The sequence below is a fragment of the Schistocerca gregaria genome, chromosome 1 (genome assembly GCF_023897955.1).
Source record: "Schistocerca gregaria isolate iqSchGreg1 chromosome 1, iqSchGreg1.2, whole genome shotgun sequence".
NCBI lineage: Eukaryota > Metazoa > Arthropoda > Insecta > Orthoptera > Acrididae > Schistocerca > Schistocerca gregaria.
In genome coordinates this window covers 576386356-576410591 of record NC_064920.1, presented here as the reverse complement: position 1 = coordinate 576410591, position 24236 = coordinate 576386356, and the positions used below count along the sequence as shown (strand labels likewise).

At 43.8% G+C, this 24236-nt stretch overlaps 1 protein-coding gene and 1 pseudogene across 1 annotated transcript in view; one reads left to right on the top strand and one right to left on the bottom strand.

Annotated features, from left to right (window-relative positions):
* The window catches only part of LOC126356631 (high-affinity choline transporter 1), a 340577-nt gene that overhangs the window by 17750 nt on the left and 298591 nt on the right, over nt 1-24236 (top strand). The gene's annotated exons all lie outside the window — the stretch shown is intronic.
* Nucleotides 13303-13419, bottom strand: LOC126291036 (5S ribosomal RNA; annotated as a pseudogene).

Below are 24236 nucleotides of genomic sequence, written 5' to 3'. Positions count from 1 at the left end.
GACGGTGCACCTACGGTACGTGTTTGCCTACTAATTGTCTGGGCATCGACATGATGTCCTACTACTTCTAGATTCCAGATACATCTGATGTTAGCTCTAAGACCCCGAAATCGTGGTAGTACATAGCGACTTCTGTCGTGTTAGACTTCGGTCAATAAAAGCATTTTACAACTGTGATGGATTTGCTTACTATGGACATGTTGGATAGCATTTATGGATGTCCCGTAAATAAAAATTTATGTTAGTTTTAAACTGTAATAAATTCGTAACTGAAACTGTAATAATAAATATTTCAAAAATTTGAACTGAATGTCAATACTATGCATGAATTTGTACAGAATAAATGCATGAAAACCAGAAGAATGTTTCTTTATTCTTCTGCCCTTATCCTGCCTGTGTTAGGGTCTTCCAATGATAGGAAATTAGAAAACCATAATACGCCAATGTTGTATTTTCTATGAAAGCTGCGACCGTAGAGGTTGCGCGGTTCCAGACTGAAGCGCTTAGAATCGCTCGACCACAGCGGCCGCCGTTCCTCTCTCTCCACAGGCGCAATAAACCTCTTGCACCATATTTACACGCAGAAAATGAGTGGAGTATGGCTCATGGCCGACTAAGAAATGAACCATGCCTCCAACTGGACGTTTTTCTTCCTTAGCCACCCGCTGATGTTGGGGAAGAATGCATGTACCCTACGGGGCTTTTCATAGTTGTCTCACATCCTTTTCGATGAATTCACTGTCCAGTTTTTGAGCTCTCCCAAAGTCTAAGATGTCTCTGACCGTGTATGATCTGTCTGTTTTCACCAAATATATTAACGCAAGATACTTAGTAATTATGTCTGTCGGATACAGTGCCTCAGCCGACGTGCTGCGGAAAGCCTGCGGTAGTCACAGTAGCACACTCCTCTGTCTGCGCCTTACGACCATGGTATTAGGTGCGGTGCAGGAGTCGATATGCTGTCAGGCTGGCAGCAAAACATATTGTTGCCCCGAAGAGAGCAGAGTGGTTTGTTCGCATTACACTCGTATGGAATAATCTGTAGTCCACCGTGTTGATCCTGGCGAGCTTGTGCTGTTCCTCGCATGCTCTGGTCCAGGAACACGGCCAAGTATTTTCTAACCAAGTTTCTTTTTATGGTTTCCCAGCTAGTTTAACTGTAGGATTATTTTCTAAGATTCCTTGCGACATAATATAAAGGCTTTTATTTGCTGCAATGGTGAGTTTATTTGTAGAACACCAATTTCTCGTAGTTTGGAGTACTGCTGATGTTTTAGCTTGAAGGAGCTGTCTCGAGTTGGCCGCTATCACCAGGAAGAGTTCGTCAGTAATTGCGGCTACTTTCCCTGTGGATCGTCTTGTGCCATTAATATTAGGAGGGGTTCAGCTGTAATTTCCTAGAAAACTGGCATCCCTTAGTGATCTTTATGATCACGTGGTCTCCCGCTCGTCAGTAGGCGACTCTATTTTTGCAGTAGTCAAGAAGACTACTGTGCGGCCTCGCCGGATGTCGCAAGTTTAGGAGGCGAGCAAACATGGCGAGCCACTATAAATTGTCGAAACTCCCGCTATACCTTTCAGTACTGCTATTGTGTATTTGTTTTCCGTTCTGCTTACCATTCGTATAGCCTGATTAAACGCGTCGTCTATCTTTCCGGATGGAAATATTAAATGATGTGGGTTAGTACCTCAGAGCGACCTGTCTGCCTCAAGGCGATCGGAAATGAGTCACTGAATTTAGAAGACAGATCGGTCGATGAGATTTGGGTTTTGACGGAATGTTGTCTACGGAATTTTTAATGATAACTGAGTTTGCCGCCTTCAAGGCTACAGGCACTTCTCCGAGCCGGAGGGCGTCGTGAAGAAGTTTCATCTGGCGTGATTTGTGGAGTGATGTGGTGTTGCACTTCTGAATGAATTCCATCACTGCCGGATGCCTTCTCATCTTTAGCCTCTTCAGGGCTAAAGCGAGTTCCTCTTGTGCAAAAGGGCGGACGGCGGTGTCCGTCGTGTATTGTTTCCTGTTGTTTTCAGCTGTGCTCGTCAATGCGTGTGTTCAGTTTGTCACTCTGTGGATCGCCGTCACGGAGGAGCTTAGACAGCAAAAGTTCAGTCGTGTGCCTCCTTCCTTGGGTCATTTCACCATTATCCTGCCTCAATGTTGAAAATAGTAATGCCTTTTTTATTCTCTCGGCAAAGAGTTCGTATGGTTCACCCCAGTGATAGTATTTCAATCGTCTGTCCACGTAATCCCACACAGTGTTTCTTTTTATCTCGGAATAGTTTGCTCATTCGTGATTTTGAGTGTTTAAACTGCACAAGTCTGACCTAACGGTCTCCAGCTGTCGCAGCATGTTGGTATAATTTATGTTTGTCTCTGCAGTCCTCCCTTAGTGCAGCCGTCACACAACTAGGAGGGTCAACCCAAGAGACATGGCAAATGAGGCACATAAGAAGGAAGCTGTTGAAACCAAACTATTAAGCAACCTTATAAACAGAGATGGTGGATTTTGTCCAAATACTACTCGAAATCCGGCTCTGTCTCTCATAAAAAATCAGAGGGACAGAATTAGGGCTATCTCACCTGTTGATTAATAGTCACTATCGATATTTCTGATGTTGGTTATCTTTGGTTGTGTGTTGGCTTTGCGGCTACTTGTTCTGTGTGTGGTATCTTCCTTGTTTCTCCTCTGTGAACCTAGGTATTAAATTCCCTGCACATTGCTTCCTCCTTGCAGTTGTGCCTTCAGAATGGCAGGGTGTGCTCCTGCCGAAATATCGGCGGTGGTCGACGACGTCACCCTTCAGAAAACCCGTGAATTATTTGAAGAATAAATAGGTTACTCGTGTTACAGCCACGGGTAAAAGCGCGACGTGGAGGCTCCCTATTAGAGCCGCGGTCGAGGAATGAGAGTGCGTGGTGGGGGCGGTGACCCCGCGGGCCCTGAGCTGGCCCTGTCAGCGCTGGAAGCCCCACGTGTGAACGTGGCGGCGGTGTACAGCAAGTAGTGCAGCCAGCGTGGCCTGACAAGTAGGGCAGGGCGAGGTCGCTCCCTGCCTGCCTCTACACGGAATTAAGCGACCTGTGGCGCGGCTGGACGGGCCACTCCGCCTGCGAGGCTTCTTGACTGCTGCTGGAGAGCTCCTGGCGGAGAGTGCGTAAACACACCTCTCTGTCGCCAAGATCGTTAGTCGGCTTTAGTTAATGGTGAGCTCTCGGGGGTACATAATAGTTGTTGATTTCATTCAACGCATAATAGATAATAACTCACGAGGAAATATACTCGCTTTGAGGGGTGATAGTATTGCGTTGGTTCATAAATTCGCAGCGTTTTCCCGTACGCTTAATAAACACAATAAATACACATAACAGAGACTTTATTCATCAATAATAAATTCTCCTTCACTATCTACAACAGTCGGCCAACGCTGAGGTAACTTTTTGATTCCGAGACTGTGGAGATCACGTGGTTTTGAGGCGAAGAACTCGTCGAGCCATGTTCGGAGCGCATTTTCATCCGGAAAGGAAGTTCCTTGAAGGTTGTTCGATAGAGACCGAAAAAGGTGAAAATCTGAGAGTGCAAGATCGGGTGAGTAAGGTGGATGCGGAATGACTTCCCAACCCAAGTTCTGTACAATGATTTTTGTCAACCTAGAAGAATTAGGGCAGGCGCTATCGTGGAGTAGCATCACTTCACGCACTCTTCCTGGTCGTTGTTTTTGGACTGCGTGTGGAAGACGTCTCAGTTGTTGACAATAAATAACAGCAGTGACGTTACACCTCGGGGAGACAATTCGTATTGTACCGTCACGTCACTGTCCCGCCAGATGCACAACATAATCTTTTGTGGAAACGAGATGTTTTTTGAACGGCGAATTGCTGCTTTGTTTGGGCTCAACCATTCACTTATTTTCCTTATGTTAGCATAAAGGTACTATACACTGCGGAAGTGTTCCTGGCTGCTCCTGCTACTGTTACCCCTCTACTGATCTCAAACAGAAGAATATGACTTAAATATTCCGATTTCTCCACTTGACAATCCATTTTCTGGTATCCACAGCTCCACTCAAATGACAAAATGACAATATGCAATATCAGATAGCAACAGTGAACTATAAGAAAAAAATGATAATTGATAAATAAACCCATGGCAATCAGAATACCAAAATTCAAAACGGAAACGCTACGAACTTAGACACCAACCTAATATTAGGAATTCTAAACAAAAACAAAGTCATATGAACATTGTGCTCTTCTTAACAGTTTCCGAGGAAACTAATAAAAACAGTGGCGAACAGGATGAATGCCGTTGATAGTAAAGAAGACATTATGATGAAATGTTTTGTTTAATTGTGTACATTTCCTCGCAAAAGATATTGAAAAAGTCCACCGTCCACTGCAATACTTTTTGCAGCTCTTGTAGACCGCAGCTAAGTTGCTGATGTGAGCTCATTCGTGCGGTCCTTCGCTCAAGCGAGTAGTTCCTTACTTGCGTCGACTCGTCGCTTGTAGACGTCGCTCTTAAGAGAATCCCACAAACAGTAATCCAATGGAGTAAGATCGGGTGACCTCGGTGACCAAGAAATGAGTACACGCCGAGAGATCCAACTCCCAGGATACGTTTAAGTGAGGTAATGTGACACTGGCCTTACTGAATGTGCAGGAACTACGTTGTTGAAAGTATATACGAAGTTGTGTTTCAAAGGCATATCCAAGTATTCTGGCAACACATTCTGAAGGAAATCAACATACGTTACTCAGTTAAGATGATTATTAAAACCAACAGAAGTTGGTTATCAATAACACCCCATTTAAATGGTCGGTAAAGGAAACAGTACATAGCCTAATGTCACTTTGGTTGTATTCGCATGTGAATGCTGGCGAAGAAGGTCATGTGACTGACAATCGTCATTTTAAAGCAACTGTATATCGCATATAGTTAAGAAAAGGGCATATTTTCATTTGTTCAGAATAATTAATAGTATCACCCCTCAAAGCATGTATTTTTTCCTCCTGATTCACTCTGTGTTTCGACGACCGAGCCAGTCGCATACTCGTGGCCTTCACTGCAATTAGACTTTTTTTTCACTTTTAATCTCTAGAAGAAATTGCGGGCTGCGTTAGGACCGAACCATTTTCAGCCAGTTGTGCTTAAATCTGTTGTGACACTATTTATTTGTAATCTTGAGTTTGATTAGGACGTAGGATGTAATGCTGATGGACAGGATGAAGATGTTCGTGTACTCGTAATACTTAACCTCGAAATTCGTCTTACGCCTGAGGAAAAAACACCCTGCAGAAAAACCTCAGTTGGGATTTGAATATATATCTGCCGTCAGTTAGAAATTAATTAATTATTTTTTTATCGGTTTCGGTCGTTACACTTAGGATAAAACAAACAAGTTGTCAAGTTGATCAGGTGGAAGTACTTACAAAAGAGCTGTAGAGTAGATGCAGAGGCAGTTCAGCTTTCCATTGGATAAAATCATAAATTATTTAAGAACCACGTCTAACAGGCAATGGTTTCGATTCACACTCAAAATTAACTTCAGTATGATTAAACTTCATTGAAGTGTTAACACCAGGAATGATCTCTGATGATATGTGTACATCAAAGAACTTACACAAATACGAGAAATTTAGGAGCCTTACAATGCAAAGATTATCTTTTAGTAATCGGTTCGTGTTATATACCAAGATATATATTATCAAGTATCAATAACATGAGGGCTATAAATATATGCTCTGAAAGAGCATAATATTTCCATTACATCTGTGTTGTCAACAGTCTGAAGACATAATAGTAAGAAAAGCTACTATGAAAGATATTTAATAAAGATCACCTAGTATATGGAACACTACGCAACGTAATTTTTGATGTTTGCGTAAATTTCTCTGTTCCTGAAGTACTATTCTGCTGTGATTTCAGATCTGTTATTAGTATTTTTCTATCACGTGCACTGGTTTCACAAATCAAGTAAATTCATTTTTCATTTAAACTTTGGTTCCACAGAGTATAATTTTATTGCAAGCAAAGGAAATTTTATTATAGCAACATACCGTACTTGGTCACCCTTGCAACATCTATGTGGCAATCAGGCGTGAAGCTTTATCGTTCATTGTTGCAGTGCTATAATTTTGAGGGGCTGTATTTGTGCTGGTAAATGAAGTTTTTCAGTTTCTTAGAGAAGGATTCCAGAAAATGTTTGAATAACCCAAAGGTACTATGTTTACTTTAAATATCACCTTACAGTCATAAAACTTCGTTCCAAAAGTTTTAGAACGCAGAATAGTCTAATTACCTTACATAGAGACAAAATGCAAGAATACAGCCGCCTACAGTCGAGAATGACGTAGGCCATAGGTCATAGAAACATTTCAATTGACGTTTGCTGATAACGCCTATCTATAGAAAACTTGATATGAAGAACTTTGTACCATCTGACGCTTAATTTACTGTATAAGACAGCACAAATATTGGCATCTGTTGATAGTCTACGTGTCCATCACAGTTTTGTAAGGGTGGGATACATAGATTCTTTACGTCGTAAAGATCACCTCTTAGTAAACGATTTGCATTATATACGATAGTATATTCTCAAACCTATAAACCTAGATTATGAAGTTGCGTCAAGAGTAAATTATATTAGCCACCTCGCTGAATAAAAAAAAAGCTATAAAACGAGGTAAATAGCAGTCAGGATGAACAGGCTTAGATGGTGGGGTTATGTTATACGCATGGGAGAAGCAAGATTACCCAAGAGACTCATGGGTTCAGCAGTAGGGGGTAGGAGGAGTCGGGGCAGACCAAGGAGAAGGTACCTGGATTCGGTTAAGAATGATTTTGAAGTAATAGGTTTACCATCAGAAGAGGCACCAATGTTAGCACTGAATAGGGGATCATGGAGGAATTTTATAAGGGGGCTATGCTCCAGACTGAACGCTGAAAGGCATAATCAGTCTTAAATGATGATGATGACGAGGTAAATATATAAAGGTTGCGAGAATTATACTGGGGGTTGTAATTAAACTTTCGTTACTTGAGAGCGCCCCCATGAAAAACGAGTGATCATAGAAAAATTAAACTTTGTGAAAACATTTTTGAGGACGTTCGGAGGACAAATGAAGAATAAACCATTGAATGAAACACATTTTAATTTCCACATGAGAGGATAACATTTGTTAATAGCGTACCATGTTTACTTACCAGTTTATAAAAATTGCTCATTGTGACGAGCATTTAAATCCGCAAGAGCCTGGAATCGCATTTCACAGCTGTTCGCAGCACTTTTCGGAAGGTGGACCATGGAATGTTCAGCTAACGTGACAATTCGTGCACTGCTTGAAGATCGCATATTGGGTCCATAATTATTTTCAACCGTGGCAACAGTAACTTTTTCAACAATTTGGGACGCACATGGCCGTCGGCCTCTCCCAGGAGTAATTAGGAAATCGGCAGTTTATTCGAACTTCCGAATCACATTCTTCAACCCAGTGCGGAAAGAGAAACTCTCGGCATTCCTGTACTGCATCGATACTTGCGAAGAGCAACAGCATTGTTTTTGCTTTTTGATAAAACGGGTTTACGAGTAAAGCCCCGCTCACTTGGTCGAGACCCATATTGATTGCAACTGCATTGCTCACTGATGCTTGTATTTCAACCCCACATCGCGCTACCAGTAACGGCGCCTAACGGCAACTCATGACACTAACACTACTAACTACCTACACCACACAGCCTGAACATCATTCCTACAAAGTTGGATAACCATACGGTAAATAGTTTTAAGTCTACATTAGCTCAAGTCACGAACGTTTAATTATAACCACTCTGTGGTTAACAATTGTGCAGTCTCATTGACGTACAGTTTCGTACCCGAATACACTATCGCCGGCTATGTAAATTAACAGCCTTGCACTTCCCTGTGAGTGCTAGAACGGCTACCAGAGTGCAATAGTGTGATTAGTGTTGTTACTAGACCTGGTAGGATATATAAGGGGTACGAACGGCGTTATATCACTGCGAAGGGCGTGGAAGTGCCTCGTATACGTGCGAGACGGCGTTGCCAGTATCTGACAAAATCTGTAAGGGGCCGCACAATAGGTCTCCATTTGGATGGATGGTCGAATCTTGAAATATCTAAATTTGTGGAGCACATGTATGTGACTGTGGCCCTGAGTTGCACTACGTGATAAAGGGGAATGATGGCAGGAATACTCGTCTTCAAGGTTCCGGTCAACCACATCTGACCATCATAAGGGAGGATGGTTTACAAAGTTCGTCGTACCCTTGTGCACCAGCGCCGTCCACCCGAGAACAAGTAATAGACTCCGTGCAACATCCTATGTCAACCTGCACCATTGAACGAAAACTTGCAGCAGCTGTGCTACAGAATTACCGTCCCAAGTTTAAGCTGCCATTAAAACCGCAATACAAACTGCTACGTTTGGAACGGCGCCACGACTGGTAAGCATGTAATTCTGATGAATGGAGTCGCAGTTTGTTCAACGATGAACTGCAATTCTTCGCTACCCATGGTGAGCATCGTTGGCGAGTGTGGCGGTGACCAGAAGAGAGATCCAACTCTTACAATGTTTTGTAGAGGCTCAACGGTGTTACTCCTAGCATCGTGGTATGAGGAGGCATTCCACGTCACGGCTGGTGGTGACTGAGGGAACTGTGACCGCACAAGAGTGCGTCACGGACATCTCGCACCCTCATGTGCTGAGCACTCTCTTACCAAGACATCCAGGCCGTCTCCCACAAAGCATGTGAGACCAGCTCGAATGTCATCTGAGTACCAGTGTCAGTTTGAAAAGGACCAGATGCCAGACACAATAGTTTGCCTCAGGAGAGAATACACTAGCCTTATGGCGCTGTTCCCACTAAACCAGACGATGCGTCGAGGTCAGAGGCAGTGCTACATCATACCACTAAGAGGGCTCATAATGTGAAGTTCTTTTCAATTTGACTCGATACTGCAAGCATGATATAACATCACATACCATCGCAACCAGTGAAGTTTCATTATGCATTCTCCTCGCCTTCTGAGTGCTTCGTATTTTGTCAGGCTGGGTACTTGAAGGGGTATCCCTGCAAAATCTTCCCATTTTCCACCTTCATTGAAATTTTTCCGCTGTCTTGATGGAGATTTTACATGTAACGGTCTTTCTCATAATATATCTGAAGGTCTGCCTTTGATACTATTTTGCGTAGTTTTTCGACTTGTATTTATGCACTTCTTCAGTGCTGATGATAACTGCCAAATCATCAGCGAAATGTAAGCATTTAAAAGTTGTTTTTCAAACGGAATATGCTATGTTTACGTCTCCCATGTGTTTTTCCACTCTCTTATAAATAAGTTAAAAGGCTTATAATAATAATAATAATTATTATTATTATTATACTTGCCATCTCCCTGAGGCTTCACACAAGTACACATTCAGTATACATCTCCTACTCCCCACTCTTTATGTCCACTCTTTCCTCTCCTGTCTCTCCGTTCACCTTATCCTCTCACCTCCATCTGTCCAGCTCCTCCTGCCCTCTGTCTTTCTCTCTCTATCCTGTCCTCTCTTTCCCCATATCCTCTATACCCTCTCTGTGACCATATCTTAATCCCCCACCCTCACACTGTCAATGTCTAGCACCACCTCCCCCCCCCCCCTGATAATATTCCCACGCAAACCATCTGTCTTGCAAAGCATCCTGTATGCCAGGGGCTGGAAAAAAAGGATACCAATTCAATGCAAAAATTGAGAAATTGGAGGAAAAAAGGTACTCTCAGAATCAAAGGGAGACCCAAAAAGACCTTCTGTTCCCACTCTACCCAAAACTTGCCATTATGAAACCGTTTATTAAAGCCATGTCAAAAAATGGTGCCACTTTCAAGTGTGTGGCAAGTGTGATACCGAGGCTATCAGAAGCTAAAATGAAAGAAGGGGATTTTCGTCAGCCCTGATATTCTGCAGCTAATGAAAGGTGAATCATTTGAGCTCAAAATTAATGAAATTTTAAGATCGTCTTCGATTTCCCTTAAACAAGTTGTCAATAAGTTTCTTGGCAACCGTAAAGACATTGATGATGAGAATTTTATTTTCGTTAGAGTATTGGACACCTCAGTAAGCTTGAAGCTGCATTTTCTAGACTACCATACCAGATATTTTCTAGAAAATCTAAGTGCTGTGAGTGTGGAGCCAGGAGAAAGTTTCTACCAAAACACTGCACAAATAGAATTGGGGTACCAAAACCAATGGAGCGTCAGCGTGATACCTGACTACTGGTGGATGCTCCGCATGGAGTGTCCTAAATCAGTGCACAAAAGAAAACACAACGGAGATTAAGGGAAGAAAGAGAGATGTTAAGATTTATGTCTCCATATTAAGCCTGAAGAACATAGTAGTTGACTGTAATGTCAGGAGCTCCTTAATTTATCATGTTTTTGAATGTATGTGTATTGAATGAATTTTCTGGATCTTCATCATTAATTTGTGAAAGGACCTTAGATGATAGAGGAAAACATTCACACTTCTGAACTTAAATGATTAAGAAAGAAACTGCAAAGCATACGAGTAAATGTATGACTGTGTGATAAGAGTCGCAATTCCCTGTGACAGGTGGAGCGACAGTCAGACTGCTTTGTGTTGTTTGTCTTTAGTGTTGTTAGCAAGCCTAGTAGGCTACACAAAGGGCATGAATAGCATCAGATGTGGAGCGATCACTGTGAAAGATACGGAGATGACACGTGCTAATGTGAGACAATATTATCAGCACCTGACAAAGTTTGGAAGGTGCCTCTTTACGGGTCTCCATTTAAGCGGCAACATACAGATTTGTGTGGCATTCATACATGCCAGTATCCCTGTGTTAGGCTGCTTGGGGACGTGACGGCTGGCACATGAACAAATGACACTCTTCGCAGGTGTCACTTGCACGCATCCAGGCCACAAGGACTGCAACGTCATACTGATAAAGGGGCCAATACTGTCAGTTTCCTTGAAAATTTGACTCAGTTCTGAGGTCATAGTAATAATATGGCATGCCCCCTCAACTCTCTTAGTTTCATTACATTTCTTGCCCCCTCCAGAATGCTTCAGTCATTTTCTCAGGCAGTGTATTTTGTTGCCGTGACTGAGTTAATAACCGTTTTTTTTCTAAACTGTCCGGTAACTGATATATTATCAGAATATAAAGACCGATTATATCAGAATAATTAATCTTCAGACACAAGGAAATGCATATTAATACCATTGATTGTTGGAAGTTAACTGTCTTAATCTGCATTTTTATTTGCATTTGCATGGTGTATATGAGGATGAAGCACGCTGGGGTGAACTGGCAGCCCACGTGTGAGCTGCGAGGTATCACAGTCAGATAGAGAGACCAACCCTCGGTGAATTCCCAGAGGACGCGTCGGGCGAACTGCACGTAGTGCCACTCGCTCGACCAGCCTTCCCTTTGAGTTGCCACGAGTGGATGCCGGTACAGCATAGGCTACTTAGTTACGATCTCCCGTGGCGTTAGAGCTCCTGTTGCGACTGTTTTATGATTTGAAGGTGGAAACAGTTGAAATGTATTTTAGCAAGTTTCTGGAAACGAAATTTTGCAAAACTTAGATAGCAGTGTTTCTTTGGGATGCATCAGACGACACAGACAGCCGGACAGTGTGGACGAGCTGTTCTAGACGCTTCAGTCTGCAACTGCGCGACCGCTACGGTCGCAGGTTCGAATCCTGCCTCGGGCATGGATGTGTGTGATGTCCTTAGGTTATTTTGCAAAACTTAGATAGCAGTGTTTCTTTGGGATGCATCAGACGACACAGACAGCCGGACAGTGTGGACGAGCTGTTCTAGACGCTTCAGTCTGCAACTGCGCGACCGCTACGGTCTCAGGTTCGAATCCTGCCTCGGGCATGGATGTGTGTGATGTCCTTAGGTTAGTTAGGTTTAAGTAGTTCTAAGTTCTAGGGGACTGATAACCACAGCAGTTGAGTCCCATAGTGCTCAGAGCCATTTGAACCATATGAATGACACAGATAACATCTATAAAATGGAGTGAGGGCTCACAGTTTGGGGCCTCTTCATAAGCGTGGGCTACCGCACAAGGAAATGTTTATGTAACATAAGAACTGCCAAGATTGGCTAATGTAAATAAACTGGGTGTTAGAGAGGGATAGTTGACCTTGCTGCCATCCCACTGAAATGCCCAATTTCATTGACCACAGAAAGAGTTAAAAAGAGAGTGAGGTGCCTTTTTTCAGCACTAAACATAGGAACTGCGTTACAACCTGAAGACAAGCTTAAGAAAGGGGACCAGCATCTTTTAACGAATCTTTTTAATGGTCGGCTTTTGAAATGTCCGTAGCCCATAAAATTCGATCGGAGTATTGACCGCAAAACGCAGAAACACCAGTTATTCTTTTAAGAACTGGTTGTTACAAATTCATTCTATTTTCGGCATTCGTTCAAAAATGGTTCAAATGGCTCTAAGCACTACGGGACTTAACATCTGAGGTCATCAGTGCCCTTGACTTTGAACTACTTAAACCTAACTAACGTAAGGACATCACACACATTCATGCCCGAGGCAGGATTCGACCTTGCGACCCTAGCAGAAGCGCGGTTCCGGACTGAAGTGCCTAGAACCGTCTGGTCATAGCGGCCGGCTCGGCAATCGTCCCTTAGAGTTGTTAGTAACTGGGAGCTTTCTCAGTCAGACTTCTCATGCACACCCTGCGATGCCACCGTCTCCAAGAAGATGAGTTGAGAGACTTAGAAAGATTTCAGGCTGACTCGAAGTTTGCTGCAGGCGAGGCTCGCTGGTGCACCTCCTGTGACTGATTCTGCAGTCGCTCCAGCCTCTACTTAAAGACAGAAATGATGATATGCAACCGCGACAACTAGATGGCCTGCAGCAACAGCAAAGTCGTTTTTGTAATACTTCAGTAACTTCAAGCTTCTCTCTGAACAATTGCTTTCATATTCGAATGGCCACAAATGCAACACATTCTGTTCTCGAGTATTATCTATCTTTTATGCTAACATCACGCCAATCACGGTAAAACTTCGCAACCACAGCTGTTTCATTTCGGTGCAAGCTCTCATTTCGTCATCGGTCCACGAGTGGGCTACCGGGACCATCCGACTGCCGTGTCATTCTCAGAGGACGATGCGGATAGGTGGGAAGTGGGGTCAGCTCACCGCTCTCCCGGTCGTTATGATGGTATTCTTGACTGAAGCCGCCACTATTCGGTCGAGTAGCGCCTCAGTTGGCATCAAGAGGCTGAGTACACCTCGAAAGATGGCAACAGCACATGGCGGCTGGATGGTCACCCATACAAGTGCCGGCCACGCCCAACAGCGCTTAACTTCAGTGATCTCACGGGAACTGGTGTATCCACTGCGGCAAGGCCGTTGCCCCATTTCAATGCAAGATTATTAGTATTTACCCCTGACCCTTCAGTCAGATGTGCCAAGGTTTTATTTTGGAATAATTATTGCTTGTCAGGAAATTTAACGTAATGAAGCGAATTAATTGTGATTCTTCTTTCATTTAGTAGTTACTGAATTCGAAATTTAAATAATTTTTTAAAGCCATGGTCGCGATTAAAACTGTTTTTTATTCGCCGGTTTCGACAAGTACGACTGTCTTATTCAGATCTTCGAAACCTGTTTTGGTTGTACGTTATGTTCCATGCCACATTAACATTTTAGTGGGGAGTATACTTCACATTCCAAGCAGGATTCTCAAAAATAAAGTTTTAAGCATGTCTGTCACAAGTAAAAATATACAGAACTAAAATGCACCTTGTGGAACTTGGCATGTACATATAAGTAACGCTCGTTTGATGCATGTCAGTTGTTAAAATCTACAATAAATAGTAAAGGTGCAGATCTATGCCAATGTTTACCTTTACATGACAAGTAAAACACATCTTGGGACCTTTTCACTCAAAATACATACTCCAGCTTTTCTTGACTGTAAAACATATCATTAAAGTACTTACAGATCACTGATTCTCATTTATCAATGTGAGAAACTTCACTCGAATTCCTAATTCATTGTTTTGGGGACTGTGTAATTAATTCATGTCAGATAATAAATAAGACAACATGATGAAGCTGCTTCTGCACCGTACTGGTGCACAATACTCAGCTGTTGAGAACACTAGGAAATGTATGCCAGTGCCTAGGATATCTGTTTGCACTCACCTGGCTGTTCTTGCCAGTTTCATTTGTACGTTGTTTCTGGTCCTTAGTTTTAGTCCAGGTACCTGCAAGTGTTTTTTCTTATATATAGACTGCTGTTAAATTTCTGGTTTGACTGTACTTAAATCTCTGGGAAAGCATTCGATACAGCAGGTAGAACGTTTATTTCGTTATGTACCTATTTGCGAAAGAGATAGAGCTTCAAACACTGCTTCCGTGGCCGTGGCCGCTGTCCACGTTAAATATCGAGCAGCGCACTGAGCGAAGTGCGGTAGAACGGCGCTCGTCCGCCCGCCCGCCGCCCCATGAATTCCTCATGCCGGCTCCGCTATTCCGGGCGGCGCCCCCCTGACCTTGTGCATCCTGCGTGTTTCCTCTGCCTTCCAGCACGTCATACCTTCAGTAATCAATGACTCTCTACAGCTACTAAGGTCGTGAATGGACAGCCGTCTTTTGTCGATTCGTAATGAATTTGACCTGCTAGAACAGTGTACGTCGATAAGAGCGTTGAAACCAGACGTCAATGAAAACCAAATCCTAAACTGAAATTGGAATGTTTACCGTAAGGATAGGTTAGTTGCCAATGGTGGCGGCGCGTTTTTTGCAGTAAAAAATTCGATAAAATCTAGCGAGGTTATCACGGATTCCGAATGTGAATTAATATTGGTGAAACTGAGTATCAGAGACTATGCCTTTGTAGACCACCTGGGTCAGGATCGGTAGTTGTAGAGTGCTTCAGGCAGAGCTTGCAGAATATCATTAGTAATTTTCCTGATCATGCAGTTGTAATAGGGGGTGACTTCAACTTGCTAGGTATAGATTGGGAGTGTTATGCCATCAAAACTGGTGCCAGAGACAGGGAATTCTGTGGCATTGTTCTGGATGTCTTGTCCGAAAATTACCTTGAGCAATAGTTAGAGAACCAACTCGTGAGGGTAGCGTCTTCGACCTACCGGCAACAAACAGACCTGGACTTATCGAATCAGTTAACGTAGAAGAAGATATCAGTCATCATAAGACTGTGACATCATCTATGACGACGGCCGACCGGAGTGGCGGTGCGATTCTCGGCACTTCGTCTCAGGTTCAAGAGAACTAAAAACCTAGCTCACAAACAAAAGCTGAATGAAGCGAAAATGAGAGTAAGGAGAGCAATGAGAGAATCGTTCAATGATTTTGAAAGTAAGACGTTGTCAACCGACATGAGTAAAAACGCTAAGATACTTTGATCGTATGTAAAATCAGTAAGTGGGTCAAAAACATCTATTCATTGTCTCAGCGAGCACACCGGCACCCAAAAGGGAGATAACAGAGAGGGGACTGAAATACTGAAATACTGAATTCGGTCTTCCGGAGTTCTTTCAGCGCGGAAGACCGTAACAGTATCCCTCCTTTCAATCGTCGCACGAACGTCAAAATGGCAGATATTGAGATAACCGATCGCGGAACTGGAAAGCAGCTACAATCGCTTAGTAGTGGAAAGGCGGCAGGACCAGATAAGATACCTATAAGATTCTATAAAGATTATGAGAAAGAACTTTCTCTCCCTCTAGCAATAATTTATCATAGATAGGTTGCGCAATGAGAGGTATATAACTACTGGGGAAAAAACGCAGGTCATTCCCGTTTTTAAGAAAGGTCGTAAGACAGATCCACACAAGTATAGACCTATATCGTTAACGTCAATCTGTTGCAGAATTATTAAACATGTTTTATGGTAAAGTATTGTGACGTTTTTCGAAAACAAACATCTCCTCTATAAAAATCAACATAGATTTCGCAAACAGAGCTCCTGCGAAACCCAGCTCTCTGTTCTTCCATTGGACAACGGCGCTCAGGTTGGTACCGCGTTCTTTGACTTCAGTAAGGCACTTGACACTGTCCCGCATTGCCATTTAATGAAAAAAATACGAGATTACGGACTGTCGGAGCAGACCTGCGATTTGATTCAAGAATTTCTTGTAGATAGAACTCAACATGTCGCTCTTAAAGGAACTAAATCGACAGATGTAAAGGTAATATACGGTGTACCACAGGAAAGTGTGATAGGACCGTTGCTGTTTACCATATACACGCTCGTATATAAATGATCTAGTAGAAAGCGACGGATGCTCTTGAAGGCTATTCGCAGATGATGCAGTTGTCTATACCAAAGAAGCGACGCCAGAAGACAGTAAGGATTTGCAGAACGACCTGCAGAGAATTGATGAATGGTGCAGACTCTGGGAGTTGACTCTGAACGTAAATAAACGTAAGATACTGCGCCTACATTGGAAAAAAGAAATCCATTTCTGTACAGCTACACTGTTGATGATAAACAGATGGAGACAGTGTCTGCCGTAAAATATCCAGATGTAACTATCCAGAGCGACCTTAAGTGGAATAATCACATAAAACAGATAGGGAAAAGGAGATACCAGATTAATCGGAGTCAGTACGCGACATGTATGTGGGGGGAAGTAACATGTTGTCTGACTCCTGAAAAGCGCTGTCCCAAAATTTCAATAGTGAATCTCTCCCTGTTGCACAACGCCTCTCTTGTAACGTCTGCCAGTGGAGTTTGTTTAGCACCTCCTTAACGCTATCTCACCATCTAAACGATCCCGTGACGAAACGCGCCGCTCTTCGTTGGATCTTCTCTATATCCTCTATCAGTCCTAACTGATAGGGATCCCAGATTGATGGTAAGTCCTCAAGAATCGGGCGAACAAGCGTCTTTTATGTCACTTCTTTCGTGGATAAGTTACATTGCCTAACAAGACGTTATCTATTGCGCGACTTGTTTCGTTTCCGTTTAAAAGTAAATTTGCATGATTGCGTAGGGAGCTTCACTCCATCTTCCGATCATGGGGACTAATTTTGCATTAAGACAACCACAACCACTCCACCTCCCAAAGTGCTGCTCAGTCCGCATTGATAACAAACAAATCGCGTAACTTCATTCAAGGTGTGGTTCGATATCTCGTTTCTGCTATTCTGTCATGTCTCCAGGTCCTCTCATCTTAGAGCGCTGACGCCACAAAACGGCCTCATACACACCACCTCACTGCCATCACTTACGTCACTGGAAGAGGCTCACATCAGTTGATTGGACCAGTTCCACATCACCCACAGCGTGGCAAAACGTCCACTGTGCTCTTACAACGGGGTGACTGCTGTTTTGCCCAATAAGATTATTTTATGTAAAACATTCTCGGTTTTCTTGCCGCTTCAATTCGGGAAAAATCTCGAACTTTCGACTATAGCCTCCATCATCATCGTCAGAGTGACTATCTTCACTGCTGCTGTGGTGGCTTTACGAAGCCCATGGACGTCTTCGGCTTGTGATTGGTTGGTGGTTACGTACTGCTGTCGCAGACTGTGTCAATGTCTACGCTGGTGGCGCCACCGCTGGTCGCAAAACTTAAAGACGACAGTAACTTTTCCATAACGTTTCACTGCCAAGTAGCGCGATAGAACGTGGACTATAAATAGAAAGAGTTTCTACAGTACACTACAGAAGGTAAGTGAAAGAAATATGCAGTGAGACGAACATAAATGTCATTTTTATTCAAAGACAATAATTACACTGAAGCTACCGCGATTTATGGTGGTCCCTGGACATTATTAAAAAAGGGACATGGTTCTTACTAGGGGTGTGTGAAGACCACGGACGACAGTCCATACTCTGAAAGGTGTTCGTTATGTCTTCTCACCTCTTGCGTTATGATGGTACGTCCAGAAACACCGACCGGTTATCGTCCGAGAAGCGTGAAGCGTGTGCGTCCCCACTCCTCGTTGGTCCAGTACCTGTGGTTCTGGCATCGTCGTGAACGGGGCCGCCGATGTGCCGGCGTCAACGGAACACAATGTAGTGTAATCGGGAAAAGAGACCATCCCATGAAGTGACCGTGTCACTGCGGAACGTTAGATTGCGACCCTTGCAGTCCTATTAATTACAGCCCTGTTAATTGCTGCCCTGTTAGCAGCAATGACACTCTCTGTCTGACACAGGGCCCTTCTTGCCTGTTGTACAACGTATCGCTGCGGAAATCTACTGTTGTAGTTGACCTTGTGTACCACCTCATGTCTTGCCCGCCCGGTTAGCCTTGCAGTCTAACGCACAATCCGCCCTGCGGATTAGTGTCGAGGTCCGGTGTGCCGGCCAGTCTGTGGATGATTTTTAAGGCGGTTTTCCATGTATTTCGACGAATGCGGGCTGGCTTCCCTTATTCAGCCTCAATTACACTATGTCGGCGATTGCTGCGCAGACACTGTTACCACGTACGCGAACACCATAATTACTCCACCACGCAAACATTTGGGTTTACACTGGTCTGGTGTGAGACGTTCCTGGGGAGGGGAAAGGAGAAGGGAGGGAGGGGGTGTCCACTGGGGACCGAACCGCACAATAACACTGGGTTCGATGTGGTGTGGCGGTGGGTTCAGTGGACTGCTGTAGCCTGCTGTGGGGTTGTGAACCACTGAGGGCTACGGCGGTGACGAAGCCTCTCCATCGTTTCTTGGTCCACAGATCCATATAATACAATACCTCATGTCCTTCGGGGAACTGTGCCTGTGCTTCGGAAAGCTCCCCACGTAAGTGAAAGAATTCTGTGAGTAATGCGAAACTCCTGGGTTACACTCGTCACACTTCGTCCTACTTCTAGTTTCCCGATTATTCACTGCGAAGCCATCCAGATGTTGTCTCCAGGCCGCGCTGTAATGAAGAGCGCCATCGTAGTGCACCGTAACTGTCGCAGACTTCTTTTTTCTTTTTCTTAAAAAAAACCTACACACACATACACACTCACCTCAAACACGGTCTTTTCCGCTTGCTTCAAATGCTTCGTATTGCGGGATCACCACCATTTCGCGATATAATAACGTTGGGCTCGTGCTGTGTGACATCCATCTGCCTACGCACGACTGGGACACCTCTGGCAATATTCTCTTGCCTTTAATTCATTTTCACAGAGTGTTATACTGAATTGACAAAAGTTACGGGATAACTCCTTATATCGCGTCGGATCTCCTTTTGCCCTGTGTAGTGCAGCAACTAGACGTGGCATGGACTCAACAAGCCGTTGGAAGTCCCCTGCAGGGCTAGTGAGTCATGATTCCTCTATAACCGTCCATAATTGCGAAAGTGTGACTCATGCAGGATTTTGTGCACTAACTAACCTTTCGATTATATCCGATAAATTTTCGATGCGATTCGTGTCGCGCGGTCTGGGGGATAAATCATTCTGTCGAATTGTCCAGAATGTCCTTCAAACCAATAGCGAACGATTGTGATCCGTTGATATGGTTCATGTCATCTACAAAAATTGCACCGTTGTTTCGGAACTTAAAGTCCATAAATGGCTGCAAATAGTCTCTACGTATCCGAACATAAACATTTCCGCGCAGTGTTCCATGTAAACAAAGCCGACACCATTACGGAGCTGCCACTAGATTACACAGTGCGTTGTTCACAACTTGGGTCCAAGGTTTCGTGGAGACCCCGCCGTACTCGAAACTACCGTCAGCTCTTACCAACTGAAATCAGGCCACTATCTCCTGGTAGTCTAGGGTGCAAGCGATGTGGCCAAGAGTCCAGGAGAGGCGCTGCATGCTATGTCGAGCTGTTAGCAAAGGCACTCAGGGCGGTCGTCTGCTGCCATAGCCCATTAAGACCAAATTAGCTGGATAATCTTAACGAATATCTTCGTCGTATTTTCCACATTTTATTACTGCGGTTATTTCACGCAGTGTTGCTGTTCTGTTAACACGGACAGTACTACACAAACTCAGCTGCTCTCGGTCGTTAAATGAAGGTCGTCGCCCATTGCTTTGTCGATGGTGAGAGGTAATGCCTGAAATTTGGTATTCTTGGCACACTCTTGACACTGTGGATCTAGGAATATTGAATTTCCTAACGGTTTCCGAAATGGAATGTCCTCTGTGTCTAGCTCCGACTAACTTTCCTCTTTTAAAGTCTGTCAATTCCCGTTGCCCGACCATAATCACGTCGGAAACCTTTTCACATGAATCACATAAGTACAAATAACAGATCCGCCAACGCACTCCGGTGACACTAGCGCCGTCTATACATGTGCTTATCGTTATCCTATAATTTTTCACCATGTTGTATATTACCTTATCTGTCTCTTCCCTAAGTTTTGCAGATCGGTGTACGTAGTTGCCAATCCTTTCTTAACTTGGAAATTTTATCATAATCTGAATCGATATTTGCCCATCTTTTTTCAGGAAGTACTTCATTATTGAAACATGCATCATCTACAAAAGTTCTGAAGTTACTATTGATGTTGCGTGTCAGCCATTATCATACATTACGAACGGCGAGGCTCCCAACACACTATCCTGGTGTACGCTTGAAATTACCTCAGCTTCCGTCGATAAATCTCCATCGTAGAAAACCTTCTCTAGGGAGAAATCCCCAGTTCAGTTCCAAGTTTCACTTGATACCCCACACGTGCGTATTTTTGTTAATAAACCTTATTGTGGTACCGGGTAATGGTTTCTCGGGAAACAAAAAATACTGCATCCATCTGATTTTCTCTTTACATAGTTCTCAGGATGTCGTGTGCGAGAGGCTCAAGATGCGCTTCGCATGGCCGACGCTTTCAGAATCCATCCTGTTTTGCATGGAGGAGGTCGTTCTAAGATAAGTCATTACATTTCATCCTAGAATTTGAGGTATTTTTCTCCTACAGAGCAACATGAATGAGATTTTATGGTGATTCTGTGGATCACTTCTGCTGTCCTTCTTGCACACGGTTGTAACACACCTTGCTCGTTCCCCAGACTGAAAGTAGCCTCCACTAAACGATCTACATAACTAAACACCACCAAAAATGCCAGCACCAGTCAGGGAACCCTGAAAGGGCAGGAGTTAGTCTGCACGGTGGTGAGTCCTCAAACGACCTCCACGTACAAATCCGACCATACAACTACCTTCCATTGGTTGGAGATCGGCGCATGATTCTCTGTCCTCACTTCGATAGTAACAGAGGAAGGATTTAAGTCTGCAAGGAAATAGGCACAGGACGTTCATGTGCTGATCCATTTGGAGTAATGAATTTGAACGGTGTGTACCGAATTACTTGTGCTTTTCACAAGCTTGTCCTGTGATGTCAGCAAGGACACAGAATGTCATCTGTACCGCCGTGAGGAGGACCAAATTTCAAACGCTAATTGCCCAATGTCTTGTCCTCACTGATGTTCGTCCTCTTACGATGCATGCTAACGGTAGGAGAAGGTGAGCAATGATGAAGTCTTCCAGTGTTGTCGGGATTGGCAACCATCAGGTAATTACACTCAACCCTTTGTCAGTAGACACCAGATGCCAGTGCCATAACTACTCACAATTTATTTTTATTTGCACTGTTTCAGAGCGCTGAACTTCCATCATCAGGTGGATTTAAATCAGTTAACAAGACATGTATATGATGTTTTGATAACCTGTGGACCGTTTTTCAGCACATGAAAAGCAGTCTGTGATCACTGAAAGACGAGGCCATAGCTAACGCACAAGAGTGCATACAAAGCATTCACACTCCAGAACGAGATTTTCACTCTGCAGCGGTGTGTGCGCTGATATGAAACTTCCTGGCAGATTAAAACTGTGTGCCCGACCGAGACTCGAACTCGGGACCTTTGCCTTTGCCGACTCACGCGCGGTCCTCACAGCTTTACTTCTGCCAGTATCTAGTCCCCCTACCTTCCAAACATCACAGAAGCTCTCCTGCAAACCTTGCAGAACTAGCACTCCTGAAAGAAAGGATACTGCGGAGACATGGCTTAGCCACAGCCTAATGGATGTTTCCAGAATGAGATCTTCACTTTGCAGCGGAGTGTGCGCTGATTCCTGAAAGAAAGGAGTGTTAGTTCTGCAAGGTTTGCAGGAGAGCTTCTGTAAAGTTTGGAAGGTAGGAGACGAGATACTGGCAGAAGTAAAGCTGTGAGGACCGGGCGTGAGTCGTGCTTCGCTAGCTCAGATGGTAGAGCACTTGCCCGCGAAAGGCAAGGGTCCCGAGTTTGAGTCTCGGTCGGGCACACAGTTTTAATCTGCCAGGAAGTTTCAAAGCATTCACACTGTTATTAACTGACGTAAATCGACTTGATGATGGAAGTTTAACCTTCCAAAACGCTTAGTGCAGATAGAAATAAATCGGGACTGGTTGTAGTAACTGGTGCACTGGTATATAGAACGTAAGGACAAAAGTAACTTCCGCGTTATACACTGCCAAGTAATGTACCTAAAATACTTCGGTGAAAGTTGGACCATACGTAGAAAAAGTTCTTAGAGAATAGTAGAATGCAGTACAGTACAGTACAGTGAAAGAAATATGCAATGAAACGAACAGAAATGACACTTTTATCCAAAGGCATTAATTACGGCGAAGCCACCACTATTTACATGGCCTCTTGGACATTACAAAAAGTGGGACATTATCATTATGAGGGTGTTTTATTACCACAGACAGCAGTACGCCCTCTACAACGTACTCCGACGGTGGCCACAAGTTTACAGCTGCTGGATGGTCGTTGGTGAATGTGAACGTGCTGCATTAGATCATCTCAAGGCATCCCACAAGTGTTCTATGCGGCTTAAGTCAGAGGTCGCGCATTGTCATCCACGAAAATGATGTCAGGGACGAATGCATACCTGAAAAGATGCACGTGGGAAGAGAGTACACCGTCATAATAACGTTGATCGGTGAGTGTATCGCGTTCTAAGATTTGGGTGTCGTTACACCCAAACAACATTATGCCTGCCCACACGATGACAGAAGGACCACGAAAAATGATTATGTTCGGTGAAGTTCACAACGACCACAAATTGTGTACATCTTTAAACACTTACGCAGTACCAAGAGGGTACGGCCAGACCGGAGAGATAGGCGTCGCTCGGACTTACTAGTACGCGAAGAATATGCAGCGTGTGTGTCAAATTTCTTTTGTTTTTATACCTTTGGTCGGCTAATTTTTGGCTACATCTGCAACATTACTGTCTTCTCGAACTTGTCGTTCAGCCGATTCACGACTGTCTTGTTTGAGAGATCTTTACCATACTTTTCAGTGAAGATACTGTTTGTCTAGGCATAGTTTGCACATCAGTGCACTGAGCTACATTTTATGGTCCGTGCTACAATATGCAAGCCAGCTCTTTCTCAATTAGACAAAGATCATCGGCAGCAAAAAATATGGTTTCCGAATGAATTTTCCACTCTGCAGCAGGTTGAACGCTGCTTTGAAACTTCCTGGTAGTTCGAAACTATGTGCTGAGCCGAGATCCGAACAATTCGAGCTTCTGTATTCGAGTCCCGGTTCAGCACACAGGCCCACCACTGTGGCCGATCGGTTCTAGGCGCTACAGGCTGGAACCGTGTGACTGCTATGGTCGCAGGTTCGAATCCTATCTTGGGCATGGATGTGTGTGATGTCCTTAGGTTAGTATGGTTTAAGTAGTTCTAAGTTCTAGGGGACTGATGACCTCAGATGTTAAGTCCCATAGTGCTCAGAGCAATTTGAACCATTTTCAAATTTGTCGTCATTCTGAACAGTGGTTCTCTATCTACAACGTTTTGTAACTGGAACTTTGATTATGGACACCCTGTACCTTAATGTAATTTCCACTTCTTTTCTACAGAACCTTGAAATAAAGCACGTATTTGGGATGAACCTGTGGCATAAATCTCATGCCAACTGAATACATACAAGACAATTACTGACCTTGCTTCAGGAATAAAGGGAACAAATACCGCCTTCAGTGTATCAAAACATCGTCTACCAACTTCTGAAGATATTGCATATATCAAAAAAAGTTTTGCATCACCCCAGTTCCCAGAACTCATAAAGATAGGCGTTGGCTGTGGATATTGTATCACAGACACAGTCCCTTTGACCGTTCAGAGATATCACTAAACCCGCCCAAAGATGTAAACAACCTTGTATGAGCAGCACCTATCAGATGGAGAGAGAGGGTCCTACAGCCGATCAGTTCCAGTCATTCCTCCAGGAAGGAGGTACACGGCTAGTG